Source organism: Xenopus tropicalis, chromosome 3 (assembly GCF_000004195.4).
Source record: "Xenopus tropicalis strain Nigerian chromosome 3, UCB_Xtro_10.0, whole genome shotgun sequence".
NCBI lineage: Eukaryota > Metazoa > Chordata > Amphibia > Anura > Pipidae > Xenopus > Xenopus tropicalis.
The window spans coordinates 112,924,135-112,944,301 of NC_030679.2; the positions used below are offsets into that span (position 1 = coordinate 112,924,135).

The 20,167-nt window shown below is 40.6% G+C and overlaps 1 protein-coding gene across 3 annotated transcripts in view; it reads left to right on the top strand.

The window, feature by feature from the left end:
* Positions 1 to 7,750: 7,750 nt before the first annotated feature.
* Positions 7,751 to 20,167, top strand: part of mctp2 (multiple C2 domains, transmembrane 2) — an 88,833-nt gene continuing 76,416 nt past the window's right edge. The window contains exon 1 of one of the 3 annotated variants that reach the window (XM_031899237.1): positions 7,751 to 8,017. The gene's annotated coding sequence lies outside the window, so the exon portion shown is untranslated. The remainder of the gene's footprint in view (positions 8,018 to 20,167) is intronic. The other 2 variants (XM_031899236.1, XM_002933311.5) reach the window with 2 other exon arrangements.

Here is a 20,167-nt window from a genome sequence, read left to right on the forward strand (position 1 = left end):
ACCATTTATTATGTGTCCTAGTTTGTTTCTCAAACAGGACACATAATAAAAATATATTATGAAAGGGTGCACTTAAATTTCTTATTTTTTCCAACACTGCATCGGGGGAATAAAAAGTCTAGCAACCCTAAGCAACCACTCATATATTTGCTTTCATACAAGTGAACAGTAAATTATACTTATTTTTGATTGGCTTGTTAAGGAAACTAGACCTACAGCTAACTTTGCGCTGTTTATTACATTACACCCTTTACTAATGAACTACTAATAAATCTTATTCATACTTAAGTGATTTAAGATTTCAGCAAAGTTCTGCTTTATGCATTTACAAAAAAATGCCCATAGTCTGGTTGATTCTTTAGGCGTAAGTATGCTAAGGCATCCCAGAAATACCATTTTCCATTGTTCTCAATAAATACTATGCCACAGATGCCATGACCTTTTGCTTCCACTATGTAATATGCAGTGGTTTAAAGTATTTATTGCCCTCACAGTATAATATGCTATAGATTCAAGTAGGTATTTATTTATTTTTGTAAAATAAGTCTGTATCCATTTCTCCCATTGTGCAATGTTCTCTATATGCCATGGTATATTAATATATCATACTGTTTTTATTATGTACAATATCATAGGATTTATGATATACAATATTGTACACTTTAAGGTGGGCATAGTTTTAAAAACTGTGAGCATGGTCAGTTTTGGTGGTATGCATCGTGATTACTCCTACTTCTGTGTTTCATAAGTAAAGGAACCCTGCAGAAAAAATGTAAAATAAAGAAGTGTTTAATTTCCAGAGTAATATTTTATATAGATAGATAGGTAGATAATTCATTGGACATTTTAGACCCAGCTTGAAGATGGCATATTTTTAGTGGCAAATAGACTCTCTCTCTAAATTGTTGTACAGGTATAGGATCCAGAATGCTTGGGACCTGCGGTTTTCTGGATAAGGGATCTTTTGGTAGTTTGGATCTCTATCATTAAATGATTTGGATCTCCATCATAAATGATTTTATCATGCCTGATAAAATCATTTAAACATGAAATAGACATAACAGGATTGTTTTGCCAAGACATGGATTCATGCATCCAGATAAGTGGTTTCAGGATAAGGCTTAAAAAATTAAAAAAATACAGATACATTTAAAAAGCCAACTACCTCCCCCAAATATACAATTTTAGTCATGGTGCTAAACTGCAGTTGTAGAATGTCGTGGATTTTAACTGACTGTTTTGTAAGTTGGTTACACAACATGCAGTGTTCAGGAAATTCCTAGTCATTTGAAGCTTTCTAAAACAGGATATAACCTATTATAAACAGTCAGTAATTACTGTTACCCTTAGTAAGTGAAGTGATTACTTGACTACTGGTAAAACACAATATATGATATCTAGAAAAAAGATCCATTGTTGTTTAGTCTGGCTAAACTATCATAGTTTAAAGGCAAAGACACATAGGGCAATAAGTTGCCACGACTTTTGCAACTAATTGGCACGCCCCAAATGGCATCTTCGCCTTGAGAACTACAGCTAATGAGAGTAAAATTTATTCCTCGGGGGTAAGGAGTACAGTTATTCCTCAGGGGAATAAAGTAAATTATGACTTGGGATTATAGAGTAAGTTATTTCTTAGGAGTATGGAGTAAGTTATTCCTTGAAGGTATGGAGTAAGTTATTATTCAGAAGGATGGAGTAAGTTATTCCTCAGGAGGATGTTGAAACCAGCTCATATATAAAATAAAGCATGTCTGTGTTTTTTCAGCTCTTATTTGATGGTGGGATTACACTCCAGGTAATTTGTGCAATTACATAAAACTGGAAACTCCCTTTAAAGGAGAAGGAAAGGTAAAAACTAAGTAAGCTTTATCAGAAAGGTCTATGTAAATACAGTCATAAGCACTCTCAGCTCTATCAAAACAAACACAGGATTAATTGTCTCCTTTTTTGTAAACATGTTCTTAGGGTATCTGACTTCCTCTCTCAGAAAAATACTTAATTCCTGGGGCCAGAGTCTGCACAGTTCTCTCCTCTTTACCTTCTCCTGTTCCCCCTCCCATAAAAATTCATAAAACTCACTCCCCCCACAATTAAGAATGTGGACAATCTTTATAGATTACATTTTTGTCTAACTATATTGAAAACATTTTTTGTTTTGAGTGCCATCTGTCTATTTTACACAGTTTTGTTTTTACACTGAACTGTTTCTTTAAAGGACATGTCAACCCCAAAAATAAGTTTTTGCTTAATAAAAGAAAACATAATTTTAAGCAACGTTCCAATGTGAATTTATTGAAAAATGTTAGTGTTTTAAAAGTTATTTATAAATATAATTGCTATTGAAAGCAGCATTTGCTGAACTCTTGGTTGTTACTTTTTAAACAATGTTGCAAAGGTCAGTCTCCTCCAGCAAGACAGGTCTGTCAGTCTGCTGCCTTGTGTTACACTGTTTCAAATTCCAGAGCCACCAGGGCAGAGAATAGATAAGGACATACAAACACTGCTTTTAGAAGCAGTTATATATTCAAATAGTCAAAAACCATTGCAAATTTGTAATGAATGTGTATTGCAAAGTTGCTTAGAATTTTTTCTTTTCTTAGGCCAAAAATAATATTGTGTGGTGACTTTTCCTTTAATATCGGTTAACTACTAATACATGAAACATAAGCAAATACCCTGCCGTCCGTCAGTAGCTAACATGTGTAGAGCACCCAACTGTTTGACTCAGCATACAAGTAGTAACTGAGTTACATGTTGGGGCATTGCAGGCATATTGATATTTATTATTTTGCAGCCATGTGAGAAGGAAATGCAATCTACTGTATGCCTGTCAGCACTAATTAGTGACAAAGTCACACTAAACCACATAGTAAATTGCATGGGAACATTGTTTAGCTTAGTCACTGTTACAGGTCCCACAAAATGCCATGCCTAGAAATTACACAGCTACTGTATGTCCCTGGCATTAGGCATTATGTATTAGTTTTTAAACCACAAAATATTATATCTTTTAATCACATTTTATTATGGTAGCTGATCAGATCACCTATACTGGAAAGCCTGGACTGAATGCTGTGCATGGTTCTTGTGACATTAGGCAAGTCATCCAAGCTACCCAACTCCTCTGGTGACATAAATTAGACATTTGGAACAATTTAGATGTACTAATATTTACATTTGATGGTGTAAAAATGTAGAGGTATATTTTTATTTACAAATACATTATCTTTATATGAAACTATACCCCCAGAATGAATACTTAAAGGAGAATGCATGTCAAAATTTAAAAAGCATACTGCCCAATAGTCCTCCTATTGTTTAGTAAAAACGCCACACTTTTGGCTCACCTAATCAAATATTTACTCAGTCACACTTACTTCACATTTTCTAGAACAGGCAGCCATCTCTAAAAAGGTATTCTCCCTTCCTTTCCCTCCTTGCTGCATACTGCACATGTGTTTCATTCCCTCCCCCCCTCCCCTCTGCCAGATCCGCTTCTGATTGGCTGGTGGGCATGTGTAGCTCAGAACAGGAGAGAGGATCATGTTACACACATGCGCATTGCTACTGAAGGTTACTGCCGTTGGAAGGGGAGAGAGATTTCAGTGATGTCACTGTAGTCTTCACACTGCTGTAGGCTGCCAGCACCATATCTCAGAGAAGCAAGCAGGGATCTGGGAATTTAGATATGCAGTAAGTACTTAAAAAGAATGCCTTTAGATTACTTTTAATTTATATTAACCTTTCCTTGTCCTTTAACCAACCTTTCCTTGTTTTTATTATGTTAACTGACCTATTAAAGTATTTACTGATATATATTTCATATATTTCACCCTTTTACGTCCTTTCCCTTGAGCCACCATTTAGTAATGGTCTGTGTGCTCCCTCAGAGATCACATGACCAGAAATAATGCAGCTCTACCTGTAACAGGAAGTAGCGTGGGAGTAAAAGGCAGAACTCTGTCTATTCATTGGCTGATTGGGCCTAGCATGTATGTGTGCCTTGGCTTGTTTGTGTGCACTGTGAATCCTATGATCCCAGCCCTTAGTACTTAAAATGGCAATTTTCTATTTAGGATAACCCAATAGCACATGCTACTATAAAAGTATATTTTTATTAAATGGTTTATTTGTATGAAGCAGGGTTTTACATATGAGCTTGTTTATGCAATATATTTCTATAGGGACCTACATTTTTGGGGGGATATAGCTTTGCCACCATACCAGTAGAGTCAATAGATGGGGCCTGCATTGAGTAACTACTGGGTGGCAGATCTATATGAGCAGAAGACACCTCTGTGCAACCTATGGAAAGGGACACCTATGACAAGTGCAAAGTGCAAGAACATACAACTGATACCTGCAGCCTGCTCAGATGATGAGGCCTACTTGGATGAATTTCACACAACTGGTGTTCCCTGAGCAGGTTGTATCCATGGAGACAACCATCCAACTTGTACCAGTGGTGTTATTAATTAATGCTCACTCACTCACTTTGTACTGGAATTTGCAAGTAATTCAAGAAAAGCAGGTGGTAACTTAAAAGGGTTGCTTACTTGTAGTATTTTATAGAATGCCCTATTCCCAGCAGTTTTGCAATCGGTTTTCATTATTTTTTTTTTTTAAAGGGGGTGCACAATTGCAGAAAATATTTAATGAAATATATTGCACTATTATTGTTCATAATCAATGAGTTATCAATAAGAGCTCCTTGTGTCTCCTCCCCCTTATTGTGTAAGATGACCTGTATCTGCCATTTCCAGACAATGGTGTGGTATCAGCACAGAGGGGGTTGCCATGAGAGTCAAAGATCCTTGGTCTGGTTCTATTTCTAACACAATAATCCCTAATGATCCTGCATTTTCTGAGCTTATCAATTTTTTAGGCATTTATTATACAACTTTATACTGTACATATGGCCCTAAGTTTTCAACAAGAACCTATTATTATTATTATTTTTATAGCCAAAACATATTACAGTAATTTACAGTGGAAGTTCATTTATTCACATGGTAGTTTCTCTTGGCACCAGTTAACCTACCATTATGTTTTTGTAGTGTGGGATGAAACCAAAGCATCCAGAGGAAACCCACAGAAAGACAAGAATAAACATGTACAGAGGAACTAATCCCAGGAACCCAGAGCTGCTAGGCAGCATACTGTCTTCTTGCCTGAGACCACAGCCTCAAATGGTGGCTTACCTATCTGCAATTTTTAGGGAGAAGGCCATTGGAGGTTGGTCACTGCAAGGTGGGGGGGGAATGTAAACTTTGCCTAGGGCCCACACATGCCTTAAATCAGCCCAGGTAGAGTACATGCAATATAGTTCACTCTCCCTTCACGTAAGTGCAAAAAGTTTCATAACATACAACTAAGTACAGTACCAGGGTCGGACTGGGAAAAATCCCGGTGGGCCCCAGCTCTAGTGGGCCCCGGCGGCCCAGACCCGTCCCTTACCTGCGCTCCCCCTGCCCGACCGCTCCTCCCCTGACTGTACACGCTTGGGGAAGGACGTCGGTTGGGGGGCCCTGCAAGGGGGGTTGGGGGGGGGCGGTGGGCCCTTCACCCCCCAGTCCGACCCAGTAGAGTACCCATTCTTGAGCTAACATTTTAAGAAACTTACTTAAAAACTTTTAAGGAGGCACAGCCATACAAATGTTTTGCATGCTGTGCATCCAGCACAAAGAATTCAACTGACCTTGCATCCTTTTTTCTCCATTAGTAACTTAGTGTAGCAAGATATTTTTACACCTATGTATAATATTTTCATGTAAACCCCTGGCTGTGCTGTGCATCTGAAACTTTTAAAATAGCTTGTACATTTTACTATGCAACCCCTTTTCCTTTCCTAAAACAAGCTCTAGAAATTGTTTGGGTCATCAAGCTTGCCAGGACCCCCCTGGAAACTTCAGTCTTGACTTTATTTGCAGGAAGAGAGATGTCTGTTCTCCATCCCATAATCTCATAAAAAAACATCTGGATTAATATGGACATTAAAAAAGCAGGGAACATCTTCAGGACTACCTTAAATATTTTACGATGGGAGAGAGTCTAAGCATGCTTAAAAAAGAATGGCTTAATTAGCCCAGAGTGAACTAAAATGTTTTAAATATCTCTCAAATTTGCTGGTTTCCGAAATGCTAAATTAATGTGTTTAATTGTGTTTTTTTCTGGCATTCTGCGTAGAATGCTTTAAAGGCCATAAAGTTCATAGGCATCAGTGACAGAGTTACATGGGCAGATTATAGGCATCCACTAATATATAGCTAGGAGTGCCTTGAATCTGGATCATCTGTGCATTAGATGGGAAAGGCTGCTTCTGTAACACAGGAAATTAACATCTTTATGTCTCCATAGTTTTCCTCCAAGCCAAGAATTCTGATGGTATTTCTAATAAATGTGGGTGCCCGCTTAGCGAATAAGCCCATGGGGCTCGTTATACAGCAATAGCGCGACACTCTGTACATTATGGGGCCTATTTGTTATGCTGTGTAAAATTAATTTCGCTGAAAAAATGTAGTGTAAAAAGCTGTGTAAAATAAATTGAGAAGTTTGTCATCTGAACGTTTTTTTCTGGCTGATTTTAGCTGCCGATACCTGTCCTTTAGACCGATTCTGCAGCTTATCTGCTGTACAGCATTGGACTGGGCCGCTGGGGTACCGGAAAAAAACCCGGCAGCCCAAATCCAACCCCCCCATGGCGCTCCCGCGATCTGCCGGTCTTCCTCCCCCGACGTGCCGCAGGTAAGTTTCATCATTTATTAGAACTCAGGGGAGGGGGTCAGAGGGTGTTTGGTGCCTGTGTGTGTGGGGGGGGGGTGCAGGGGCCCCTGAGGCAGAAGCCCCGGTGGGCCCTGCACCCCGCAGTCCGATCCTGCCTGTGTATGGGCACTAAAGCTGACCACACACGCAGGCCCGGATTTGTGGAGAGGCCACAAAGGCCCGGGCCTAGGGCGGCAAAAGTTTAGGGGCGGCATGCCGCCCCGCCGCAATTAATTTTTTAAATTTTGCTCCTATACGGAGCAATGGGGACTTCTCCCCACTGCTCCGTATGGGAGATGAAATGTATGCGCATGCGCAGCTGACGCGGAGGGAGGGTTCGCGCATGCGCTCGCTGTGTGGGGGGGGGGTTGGCGATTCACGCATGCGCACAGGGGGAGGCGGGGGGGCGGCCTCGGGGCGCCCGCATCACAAATCCGGCACTGCACACACGTGGCGATAGATCGTTCCAACCCTCCACTGACGTTCAGGGCTGAATCGTCAGATATGAAGGTAGAAACAATAGGATTTCTACCTCCTTCTGCCGATTTAACCCTGAACATAGGTTTGGCTTGGGCACCTTCAATGGCGCCCGATCAAAATCTTTTAACCTGCCCGATTGGCAAGTCGTCCAGTATCTGCAGCTTTCTGCGATATAGGTCGCCTCGCTGAGTTGCCATACACGCACGAGGTTTCGTACGATATTATTGGTGCATGTATGGCCAGCTTAATGATGGGCCTCCCCTACAGATATCGCAAGTGAATGGTGATATCTGGTCATTTATAAGCACTGGGCAAATGTGCACCTGGGCAGTAACCCATGGCAACCAACCATATGTTTGCTTTTATTATTGAATTTGCTGCCTGCTGAAAAAAAGTTAATGACTGATTGGTTGCTATGGGTTACTGCCCAAGTGCACACTTGCTCGGTGCGTATGGCTTTGGCAGGAACATCAATCAGGACACTGGGTAGGGCTGACAGGGCAGAGCTTACTGACTAGAACTGCAGCAGCTCCGAGTTATTCAGACACCTGTACACAGTGAACAGATTAAGGAGAAATGCCGGCCTCCTCCTCTCTCAGTCACTGAAAGTTGCGAGGGATGGGGGAGGAGCCTAGGAGGAAGGAGGAAGAGATGACGGATCGCTGCTTAATGAACACTGCTCCTGCCTGCCCTGTGTGTGCTTGTGCCGATGCTGCTCCGTGCCCCTGGGCTTCTGACTGCAGCTGCTGTGAGCCGTGAGGAGCTGGAACAGGTGAAATACGTTCAAGGGGAAAGTTTGCAGTTTGTCACTACAGACCCAGCGGGCCCCCTGATTATGTGGGCCCTGGGCAAATGCCCTCTTATCAGAGCAGCCCTGGTGCTGGCGATAAATGGGTGCCCTCTGCATGGGTTATGGTTAGAGCCCTAGTGCGTCTGCACAGCGCTCCTTTCTGTGTCCAACTTGTATAGTAATACTTGCAGGAACTGAAGTTTAGCCTACTTCTTAGTGTTTTATTTGTGTTGTTCTAATGGAGTACGAGTGTCTGGAGCTGCTACTACCTGATTCTAAACCCCACGCTTCTTCATGGTACATCTTGCTGTATTGTGTTGCAACATTAGCAGCTGAACTGTCACTTCCTGAAGAGACAATAAGCAACTGCGATCTGACTAAGAGAGATGTATTTAGGTAGGATAGATGCTATTGCATGGATACTGGGAAAGAACTGTGGCTGTGGGATAGCAGGTATAGCAGGGAGAGATGGTGCCTATAGTAGCAGTGGGGGGATAATAGCCTCTGGGAAGGGACTGTGGCTGTGGGATAGCAGGTATAGTAGGGAGAGATGGTGCCTATAGTAGCAGTGGGATAATAGCCTCTGGGAAGGGACTGTGGCTGTGGGATAGCAGGTATAGTAGGGAGAGATAGTGCCTATAGTAGCAGTGGGATAATAGCCTCTGGGAAGGGACTGGGGCTGTGGGATAGCAGGTATAGTAGGGAGAGATGGTGCCTATAGTAGCAGTGGGATAATAGCCTCTGGGAAGGGACTGGGGCTGTGGGATAGCAGGTATAGTAGGGAGAGATAGTGCCTATAGTAGCAGTGGGATAATAGCCTCTGGGAAGGGACTGTGGCTGTGGGATAGCAGGTATAGTAGGGAGAGATGGTGCCTATAGTAGCAGTGGGGGGATAATAGCCTCTGGGAAGGGATTGTGGCTGTGGGATAGCAGGTATAGTAGGGAGAGATGGTGCCTATAGTAGCAGTGGGATAATAGCCTCTGGGAAGGGACTGTGGCTGTGGGATAGTAGGGAGAGATGGTGCCTATAGTAGCAGTGGGGATAATAGCCTCTGGGAAGGGACTGTGGCTGTGGGATAGCAGGTATAGTAGGGATAGATGGTGCCTATAGTAACAGTGGGGGGATAATAGCCTCTGGGAAGGGACTGTGGCTGTGGGATAGCAGGTATAGTAGGGAGAGATGGTGCCTATAGTAGCAGTGGGGGGATAATAGCCTCTGGGAAAGGGACTGTGGCTGTGGGATAGCAGGTATAGTAGGGAGAGATGGTGCCTATAGTAGCAGTGGGGGGATAATAGTCTCTGGGAAGGGACTGGGGCTGTGGGATAGCAGGTATAGTAGGGAGAGATGGTGCCTATAGTAGCAGTGGGGGGATAATAGCCTCTGGGAAGGGACTGTGGCTGTGGGATAGCAGGTATAGTAGGGAGAGATGGTGCCTATAGTAGCAATGGGGATAATAGCCTCTGGGAAGGGACTGTGGACCAATACTGAATGTATAAGTTTTCAACGGCTGTTATTATTTGTACTGCAGATTATTTTTCTGCATAATGTAAATATTAAAGTTTGAAAATATTTTAATGCCTTTATTTGGCTATAATGTTTAAAACATCCCAATAAAAATGATTGAAACTTGGGAAGGGACTGTGGCTGTGGGATAGCAGGTATAGTAGGGAGAGATGGTGCCTATAGTAGCAGTGGGGGGATAATAGCATCTGGGAAGGGACTGTGGCTGTGGGATAGCAGGTATAGTAGGGAGAGATGGTGCTTATAGTAGCAGTGTGATAATAGCCTCTGGGATGGGACTGTGGCTGTGGGATAGCAAATATAATAGGTAGAGATGGTGCCTATAGTAGCAGTGGGATAATAGCCTCTGGGATGGGACTGTGGCTGTGGGATAGCAAGTATAATAGGGAGAGATGGTGCCTATAGTAGCTGTGGGATGTAAAGGTGTCTGGGGTTGTAGCTGTGGATTAAATCATATAAAGAGTAAGCTAGAGTAGTTTTGCCCAGAATGTATCCCTTTTATTGTTGTTAGAAAAATTGTGTCTCTAACAAAATCCAGTCCAACCTTGTAGGCTTAATAAAGGAAGGATTTTATTCAAGCTATGCAAGATATAACTGTAACAGACAGACACAGAGTTCTGAGATGCTGCAACAAAGCAGTGAGAGGTTTGAGAGAGAAATTCTTTCCTCCCCCAGTATTGGTAATTCAATACCTTTCTCTTCCTGTGGTGAAATCTTCCTCTCTTAGTTTATATGTGAGCTCTGGATGTTCAAATCTTCTAGATGGTAGTATTGTTTATTTGAATATTTTACCACCCGTAATAAGCCAACACTGTGAGTTTTGACCGTGGTCCTACCACCATCTGTTTAAGTAGACTGTACTTACTGGTTTGAATGCCAACTATAAAGCACTTTGTGTGTGGTGCACTCGGTGTATGTGGCATGTGAATGCATATTCTGTTACAAAATATAAGACCAATCCGTTACATCAGATATTCTTAACTTATATGTCAGGAACCCAAAATGGGTCCCCATGATTCAGTTAAGTTTTTAAACAAAGCACACACTTGCCTATGTACTGTTAAGAAAGCCTGCCTCACCTCTTACAGTGTAATATACATATATTAGTGTTGGCAGAAGCCTGCAGATTAGAAACTCCTGTGGTGAGCCATATGGATCATATGCATGCATGCATTTGTAATCATCTGTTCTTTTTTTTTTTATTGTTTATAATGTGCACATATTTAAATGGCTTCTGTTGCTAATGTTAGTAGTGTTTCTCTGGATTGTTATTCACTATTACAGGTATTATTAGGCTGCCTATTGTACTTTGGGTTGCCACCTCACTCCTTGTAAAATGACATACAAATACATATAAAATATTCATGGCGCTTGGCAACAAAATAACCGTTTAAGTCTGCAATATGGCTTTATGATATTTGATTATAGCCATGCACCATATGTGTCTGTTATTAAAGGGCTAAGGTAGCAGTTGTTATGTTGTTATCCTTTTCCCTCTATACAGTACCTAGCTTTGCACGCACGCAAACTCCTTCATCTTCATTTGTGAGTGTGGTTATAATTGTAAAATTTCTGAAAAATACCTGCCCTGTAAAATCCACTAATTACACTCCAAATTACTAGATAGAGACTTGGAGTAAAGGCTCAGCATTTGCTGTCAACAAATCTGCTCCATGCTTGCATGGTAGCTTATAGGCTACAGAACAATGGCCTGCCCAACCAATATCTGGCCAGGGATAAAAGGGCACATCCACAATGCCCGAAGCAAGTGCAAAACAAGGCTGTAATCACTTTGCCAATCGCGTGGGGCTTTGTGAAAAATGGCCACAGGCCTCTGCGCTCTGTATTGGAGCATAGAAAAGTATGCACTGGACATAGAATCAAGTGCAGCCTGCATTCTAAAGGGGGAGGCACATAGGCATCCTCACCTCCTGCCCCTGAATTGCTTGTCATTTGCAACTGCAAGTTAAGGAGCAGAAAGAGGTGCAGCACACACTGGGCCCTGTACTTACCCATAGGCTGACGGTTATAAAAGGGCTGGGCTGCATGGACAGACACTGCTCTCTGCAATGAGTAACAACCCCAGGGGGCGCAAGTGCTTTTAACTACTGTAAATTCAGCCTACCTTGTGCCTGCACCAAATCAATGGAATATGTTCAGGTGCAGGCACATGTAGCCATTATCCAACAAAAAAACGCGAGACTTATTATACATATTTTTGGCCGATATCTGCTACATGTACCTGCAACCGAGCATATACCATTCATTCGGGTGCAGGCAGAGGTAGGTGCATTTTTGAGTGTATTTTTAAGTGTGTGGACCCTTGTTATAATGTGATCATCAGCCTGATGGCTTACTATCTGATCAACCCAATTTTGCTTACCGCTACATTTTGTTAACAACAGAACAGCTTTTGTATGCCACCTGTAAATAGGCATCTGACAGTAGTGCAATACCGACACATAGATTGTGGGAGTTGTAGTGCAAGAGTTTGTTGGTGAGATCTGTGGTCTATCTATACTGTTGGTTCTCTCATATGTGATAAAAAAAAAAAAGAGTGCAAAGTAGTCTACACCATAGATAAATGGGTTACCAAGCATGGTGAAATGCACAATGTAATTTGTTGTATACTGCATATAATTACTGACTGTTTTAGCAGTGCTCTGTATGTACATCACTCTCTAATGCTTTATTCCAGCATTGCTCCAGGAAATATTTACAGCGTCCCCACTGGAAACGTGTATTGAGATTAAGTAAATAAAGGTGGCTTGCAGCTATGACTTTGCCTGCTATATAAATATTTGAATACAGATTTCTATTGTAAACCACTTGAATTTGTTTTTGCTGTTAAACACAACCCTCAGAAATGCTAGATTTGCCTTTTAATCCGAAAAATTGGATTTGTCATGTAATAGACAAATGAGGTTAAAAAAGGCTTTCATTTTGGTGTTTATGCCGAGGATCAGTGTTTCATTCAGATATGGGAAACTGCTAGTGTTTGGCGTGTGCTTCTTTCTTTACATAGTGATGAAGGATAGTTTAACAGCTGGTTTATTGTTGTAGCTGTCTGACAACAAAATGGTTAATGCATATGTACATGTTCTTGTGAACGTGATTATAATAGAGAATGGAGGATGCTAAACACCTGGCATTTTTTAGCTAGTTTGTTGAGATGCTGTGGCTGCTGGGAGATGTAGTTCTCTGTAGTTTAACAATTGTGTTCTGTTCGTTTTGAGAGAGACGCACAAAGCAAGGGAGCCAAAGCTTTGCTTAGCTACTGTACATTCATATGCATTTAGCCGTGCTTTACTTTGTGTAATCTGAGGGAGAGGTATATTATAAATTCAAGAGGTCAGTTTATACTAGTCTCTACCATTAAATATCATTAAATAATCTTAAAGAGCTAAAATGCAGAAGCCTTTGTTGCTTTGCTTGAATCATTAAGCAAGGAAAGGGATTATTATAATAAACCTAGATTAAAATCAGCCGGTGCAAGCTTATCTCTAGATTGCGGGCAGGGACTCTTTAGCCTTTGCAGCATTCTGAACTAGTATGTGCTGTGTCTGTATGCTCTGTTCTTTACTGCCTGTGCATGCTCTGTCCTAACAGTAATGTTGGACATCTAGGGACAGTATCAGATTTGATATTACAAGGCCAGAATCAGAAAAACAAATTATGCTTTGTTTAAAGAATCTTCATCGTTGCTCCTTTGCTTTTACTTTTTAGGGCAAGGAATTCTTAACCTATAGGATGCAGCTTAAAATGCTCCTGAATAATGTTTAGAACCTTCATTGTCTTCTTGAATGCAGTCTTTTTACTTTTTATATTCCTCAACAATAATTCAAACATGGTTTTAAACACTAGTTTCTAATTCGCAGATGACTTTTATTTACTGTAGAACAGAAAAGGAACATAGGTAAAATGCTGCACCTAAATACCTAATTTACTGTACCGGCAGAGAGGCTCAGCATCCCTATACAGGGGTGCTGCTGCTGTGAGGCTAGTTGAGAAACTCACCTCAGGCAAAAATCTTCTTTGGGTAACTCCAAGAGCCGCAGTTCCAATTTTCAAATCTAAATTTCAGCTCTTCTAGCGCAGAGAGCACTACTGTGCTTTATCTACTAGCCCGGATTTGTAGTGAGGCCACAAAGGCCCAGGCCTAGGGCGGCACAAATTTAGGGGCATCATGCTGCCCAGCCGCACCTAAACTTTGCTCACAAACGAAGCACTGCGGACAGAATGTGCAGAAAACTTCAGGGCATCCTGTTCCCAGTGCTCCATATGTGATAATGGGTGGGGGCGGCCTCTGGGCCCCGAAATTATAAATCCGGCATTTTCTACTAGTGATGTGGCCCCTCTTAACCTGCTCTGACAAAAATAAACTGGGTGAGGTGGCAAAAAATTGACCAACATAAAATGAGCTTTGCCTGATATTGAAGCTGATACTACAAAACAGATTATTCAATTCTAGGCCCTCTACTATTCATGTTCTGGTCTGTCATTTAAACCAGGGTAATTTAAGATTAACTACTTGTTCAGATTTTAGGCTTTCAACGAATGTTAGGATATTGGTACTATGCAACAATCTAAAACTATCATTCAGGCTGAAATTGTAAGATAAAGCCCTGGAAATAACAAATTGGAGGAAGTTCTGAACATGAAATAGTTGGCAGACACCAATCGTACAAAAGTTACTTCCATTGTAGGTCCCCCAAGGATATTGTCAGATGCACAATACATGCACAGATTTTAACATTATCCAACCAAAATATTCTAACCTGTCCGATCGACTAAACTACTGATTACCTTGGTACGAAAATTATCGGGGCAATAATTCAGAGCTGATAATTGTACAAAACTATGTTTTGTGTGATTATATCAGTGTGTGTATGGCCAGTTTAAGACCCTACCATAATCTGTAGCTCCCTTTCCCCTACTCTTTCAGCAGCACTTATTCTTTGCTGTTCTGGTCTCCAGAAACAACTACATACATAGAAGCAATGTACCTTTAATCTAATTCACTGCACAGGAGATGAGTAGTGTGTCACAGACAGAGCAAGGGAGTGGAGATTATGTTTTAAATGGAAAACATTTAAAATGTATTCTATTAAGGTAAAACCTTAAACAATGATACAAGTCCATCCTGCACAGTTTTTAACAATCACCCAGCATCTTCTTGATGCGTGAAAGGCCTTGTGGGTAGAACCAACTGTGATGGAACCTGAGGTGAAGAGTGTGAATATCGTGGGATGGTGATAATGCTTGCTAGCTGTTACTTATATGCATATGTGTATAGCATGCAGGAAAGGGTTTCGTTTTCATTTTACATTAGGTTCCACACAATCTCACAGTTTCACAGTTATTCTATTGCACTCATTTCCTCCTGAGACATTTTCCTGTGCTTAGTGGAACAGCAAGCTTCCCTAGGAATAATAGGGGGCACAAAACTCTGGTACAAGGTGGTCATAACCCATACCCCACCAGCTCCATACATGTGTGGATTAAGGTTGTGTTCAATGGGAGAGTAAATGGAGACTCTTCTACCATTTTGTTGCTTTTTAGAATCGTTTAAGCACTCATGAACTGTTGAGTAAGATTAGCTTTTTATGTCACTGATGTATGCAAGTGTTTGTAGCTGTTCTGCTTGTGTGTGTGCTTTCCATGTGCATAGGCTGTGCATGGTTGTTTGCCTGTGTTCATAGATATCCCACTGAACTTAAATGAGTTTGTGGAAGAAGCTGGCAGTGACAACAGTGTAGGCGGTTACATCAGGGACAGGTTTATATTTTTCAATTTGATAAACTGCAAACAACTGTCCATCCCCCTTCCCACACTACCCTTCACATTGCATTCCCCTGGTACTTCTTTGTAAAGAAGATGCAGCAGAAACTTGTTGTGGCCCCAAATAATTTCCCGTCTTAAGACCCGGAAAATTGTGCCTTCCCACTGGTTCAGACCTGGATAACATATAGGTCACATCAAGCAACTGAGATATAAATACAAGCATTGTATTCAATTTTAGTCACTGGGAAGGTTATAGCAGCACAGTCTGCTTTAGAGCCCATGGGCAAGATATGGGGATAGCTAGCATTAATCTGCAAACTTGCACAAGTCTTTGGCAATACAATTTCTACAGCTTCAAATAAGGTTGGTGTGCTGTTAGTTCTTACTTTCAACCCTTCCACATCCTGACAGATTCCTAAAACCAAAGCCGAACATGCTACATTTGGGAATTCTTATACTTTTTTTTCCTGCTTCTTTTGAACAGCTTTGTATTTCCTAAGAAGTGCACGGGAAATAATCTGCCGCCTGGGCAGTTCCACGTCTCTAATTAGCTAAGCTCCACCAGACCTTTAAACTAAACATTGAATAAGCAAACATTTGAACTTTCCTGACATGCCTTCAATTCCTGGTTGAACGCTGATATGTTCAGGCTAATTTGTATTTTGGCTGTCCAGAGGCTTTTGCAAATATAGCTCTCACCAAGATTGGTAAAGTCCCAGACTGTTGAAGGGCCTTTCTGCTATCTCTGGAAGTTGCAGAAATGTAGTAATTAGTATTGATTATATTCTGTGATAATTTTATCCACTGATACCTTACACCAGCACCAGTGGTTTCCATTTATAGGGGTCTATTATCCTTTATACCACATGTTTGAGTGGGGTAATTAATGATGCAAAATAATAGAAGCAAATAGATAAATTGGGGTGGGTAAAGTTTTTAATAGATCTTTCGTAGGGGCTGCATGTACACTAAAGATTTCTAGGTAGCCATCCTCTAGTTTGCAAGACATTAAATTGATTGACTTCTATTTATCAGAACAGCAGAGTTCAAAACTCCCCTGTGTAATTAGTTTAATGGATGAGGGTCTTTTAACTTGTTCAGAGGTGTATTATATTTCTGGTAACTTACACTTTGTACAGGGAATACCTGTGCTTGATACATTTTGGGGTATCTCTCTGTGCTGTGGGCTATGAGCAAAACTTATGGGCACATCATTTCAAACCCCTCATTCTGCCAGCTCATTTTCCTCTTATAATCAGGGAATAATGAAGGCATAGGCAAGACTGAGACTGCAAACTAAAAAACTGAAATTTAGAAGGCAAGGGCATCCTCCTATTTGTGACTGTAAATTACCCTCCTACTTAGATTGTAAGCTCTATGAGGCAGGGACCTCCATCATTTTGTCTCGTTGACCCTTAGCCCTGTATGCAACTGTACGTTGTATTTATTATCATATTTTGTATTTACTATTGTAATGACCCCATTTGTGTATTCATTTATTGTTCTGTTGTACAGCGCTGTGTACATAAGTAGCACTATTTAAATAACAATATACATACATTCATGCTAGCGCCATAAAAAACTCTTGAAAGGCCACATCTGTCCCACAGTTGGGTCCCTGTTGGGTGACCCATTTTATAAGAACTTATAAAATAGAATTCTTGAACTTTGTCGAATCATAAAGTTACTTATCCCGTGAGTACTCATCCCAGTGACATTTTGAGAGCAGAATTTCCATTGTTAATCCAAATATAACATTGTATGCTTTCAGGAAAATCACTAATAGACATGTGTTACCCAACAGGAACCCCCCTGTATTTTTATATTTATTGTAATGCAGTATGTATTCCTTCCCAGTCCGTCTGCTTGGAAATTCCTGACGCGCCGCGCTACTGAATGTTGTGCACAATGATTCTCTAAGTTTTTCCAAAGGGAAATGACACAGTTTTGCTATAGTAGTGAGCAGTGGCACTGTCCTAACGTGCAACTGACTAAACATCAGCGTGATCCATGAACTATAAAATCTTTCATAGTGGATATTTATAGTAAATATCTTAAAATGAATTTCTTCTTAAATACACACTTTTTAGAATTTGGGTCACATTTTCAAGACAACAAATGATTTCTGTGTACCCCATAGGAACTAATACAGGTATAGGACCCATTATCCAGAATGCTCGGGACCAAGGATATTCCGGATAAGGGGTCTTTCCGTAATTTGGATCTCCATACCTTAGGTCTACTAAAAAATGTATAAAACATTAATTAAATCCACTAGGATTGTTTTGCATCCAATAAGGATTATTTATATCTTAGTTGGGATTAATTACAAGGTACTGTTTTATTATTACAGAGAAAAAGCAAATCAGTTTTAAAATTCAAAATTATTTGATTAAAATGGAGTCTATGGGAGGCGGGCTTTCTGTAATTCGGAGCTTTCTGGATAATGGGTTTCCGGATAAGGGATCCCATACCTGTACTTGCAAAGATACAGGACAGAGCATAGCACGCCTCTCCAATACTTCCCATGGTCTTCTGCCCATGGTTACATTTTATCTGTAAATTGGGGAGTTTCTATGCCTATTTGAGGCAAATGACAGATGAAAGCTTCTTTCTGCCAAACTGATTATTCCAACCAGATATGATTGTGGTGGCTCATTGTTTAACGGATAAAGGCTCATTTATGACTACAAGCGCAATGCACTAAGTGCAATTTCTAAAGCAAATTGCTATAATGTTGTTCTTTTCCTATAGAATTCCAGCATTTCCAGCTGCCCCGATTGTAAAATGAATGCAGTTGTGCATATGCATAGTAGCATATCAGATTTTGGATGGTACTTCAAGTGGTTGGTGTTAAAATGATGTTTGTGTGTGTTTCTTTTGGTGCAAGTCTGCTGTGTTCTATTGATGCAACCCTCTGTTTATTTAATGTCTCTTACGTGTACCTCAGTCTCACTGATGGGGAAAAGAACCCTAATGTGTTGCCACCTTCTTCCTTGGCCTTCTCCTCTTTTTTTCTCAGTTCCGAAGGCCCTCTAGGATAGGATATGTTTTCTATTCTAAAGAGAACAATGTCAACACTTATCTTATGTTTTACTGTAGCTTGTGGATCTTATACCACCTTCTTCTCTGCTGGGCTGCCCAGGTTTCTGTCCCTGTACTATTTCAGTATGGATACTGGTTCATATTCTCTCCAAAAAGCTGCCTTCTAGAGACATACCTGCTACTTGCAAATTGGGAAATGTGGTAGAGGACTTCCTTTATTTACAAACTGATTTATATAGAAAAACATCTATAAAACATGTCCCTGGATTTTCTCCTTTCTTTCAGAGGTAGGATTGTATGATTAAAGGCAAGGCAGAACCATGAAGCAGATTTAGAAATACCTTTGTATGGAAAGGAAATATCTATGCAGTGAGTATTCTGAAGGGTCTCCCAAGCTGCTTCCCATTGCTTATTGTACCTGCCATGTGTGCCAAGGGGTGATTTGGTACAATGGAGGTGATATACTGGCATTAAAAGCTGGTGTTAGTGGCCTAGCCTAGTAGCATAAGCCTCATCCTCCTTCCAGCAAGGAAAGCCCTTCAACAGGAATATATGTATAAATAAATCCACTCATAATTAGACAAATAAATAGGGTAAAGGTAATAGAAATGAAAACTAGGGATAAATCATAGTGAGAAAAAATTCTCTCGATTGCATTATATACTTCCCATTTCAGCACACATTTTGTACTAAAGCTTTTATTAATGTTTCTAAATGATTTGAAGGTTCCTCTTAAATAAACCGCAAAAGGATCTTGCCAACTTCCTCATATTTTTCTGGTCTTGTTTTTCTTCCATGGCTGCTTTGTTGTCTTGCAAATGTTGGCCTATGTGACTTCTTGATGTGTTCTTAACGCAGCAGAGATATAATTTTGAGGGTCAGATTAGAAGAGGCAGTGGTGGTCTCTTTCTGTTATATACACTGGTGGCAAATACACTGTTTGTGCCATAGCCCAAATAAGGGGAGTACTTTGTAGTTTGTAACACACTGTAATCAAACATGAGAGGGTATAGTGCTGTTTACTGCCACCAAAGATGATTTTAATTTGCAATAAGTGGGCTGCTGTCCTTGGGGAGCACCTAATTTACCTGAGCAGTATTTCTCTGTATGAAGATATTGAAGGTTTCAGTGTTTCTCGATCAAATGAAAAAGAGCTGCGGGAGAAGGTTTTCATCTGGGCCAAATGCACCGGGAAGAGAAACATTATGTGTGCCATAGTCCTAATGGGTTTCCAATGAAAGTGGGCGTACCAGCTGTCGAGGACTGCTCTCTCTATCACATAATGTATGAAAGGGCATAATGACAGAAGATCCCTGATTTAGTGAATGTTAAAGGGGTGGGTCACCTTTAAGTAAACTTTTAGTATGTTATGGATTGGCCAATTCTTAGCAACTTATCAATTAGTCTTCATTATTTATTTTCTTATAGTTTATCTATTTGCCTTCTCCTACTTCTTTGCAGCTTTCAAACGGGGGTCGCTGACCCCGGCAGCCATTAAACTCTTGCTCTGTGAGGCTACAGTTTTATTATTGTTATTACTTTTTATTACCTTCTTCTATTCAGGTCCTCTTCTATTCATATATCAGCTTCTAATGCAAACTCATCCCTGCTTGCTAAGGTAATTTGGACCCAAGCAACCTGAAAGCTGCTGAAACTCCAAACTCAAGATATGCATAACAAAAAGTGAAATAACAAAAAAAAACCAAACAAACCCCAAAAAAAACAAATGAAGACCAATTGCAAATTGTCTCAGAATATTAATCTGTATATCATATTAACAT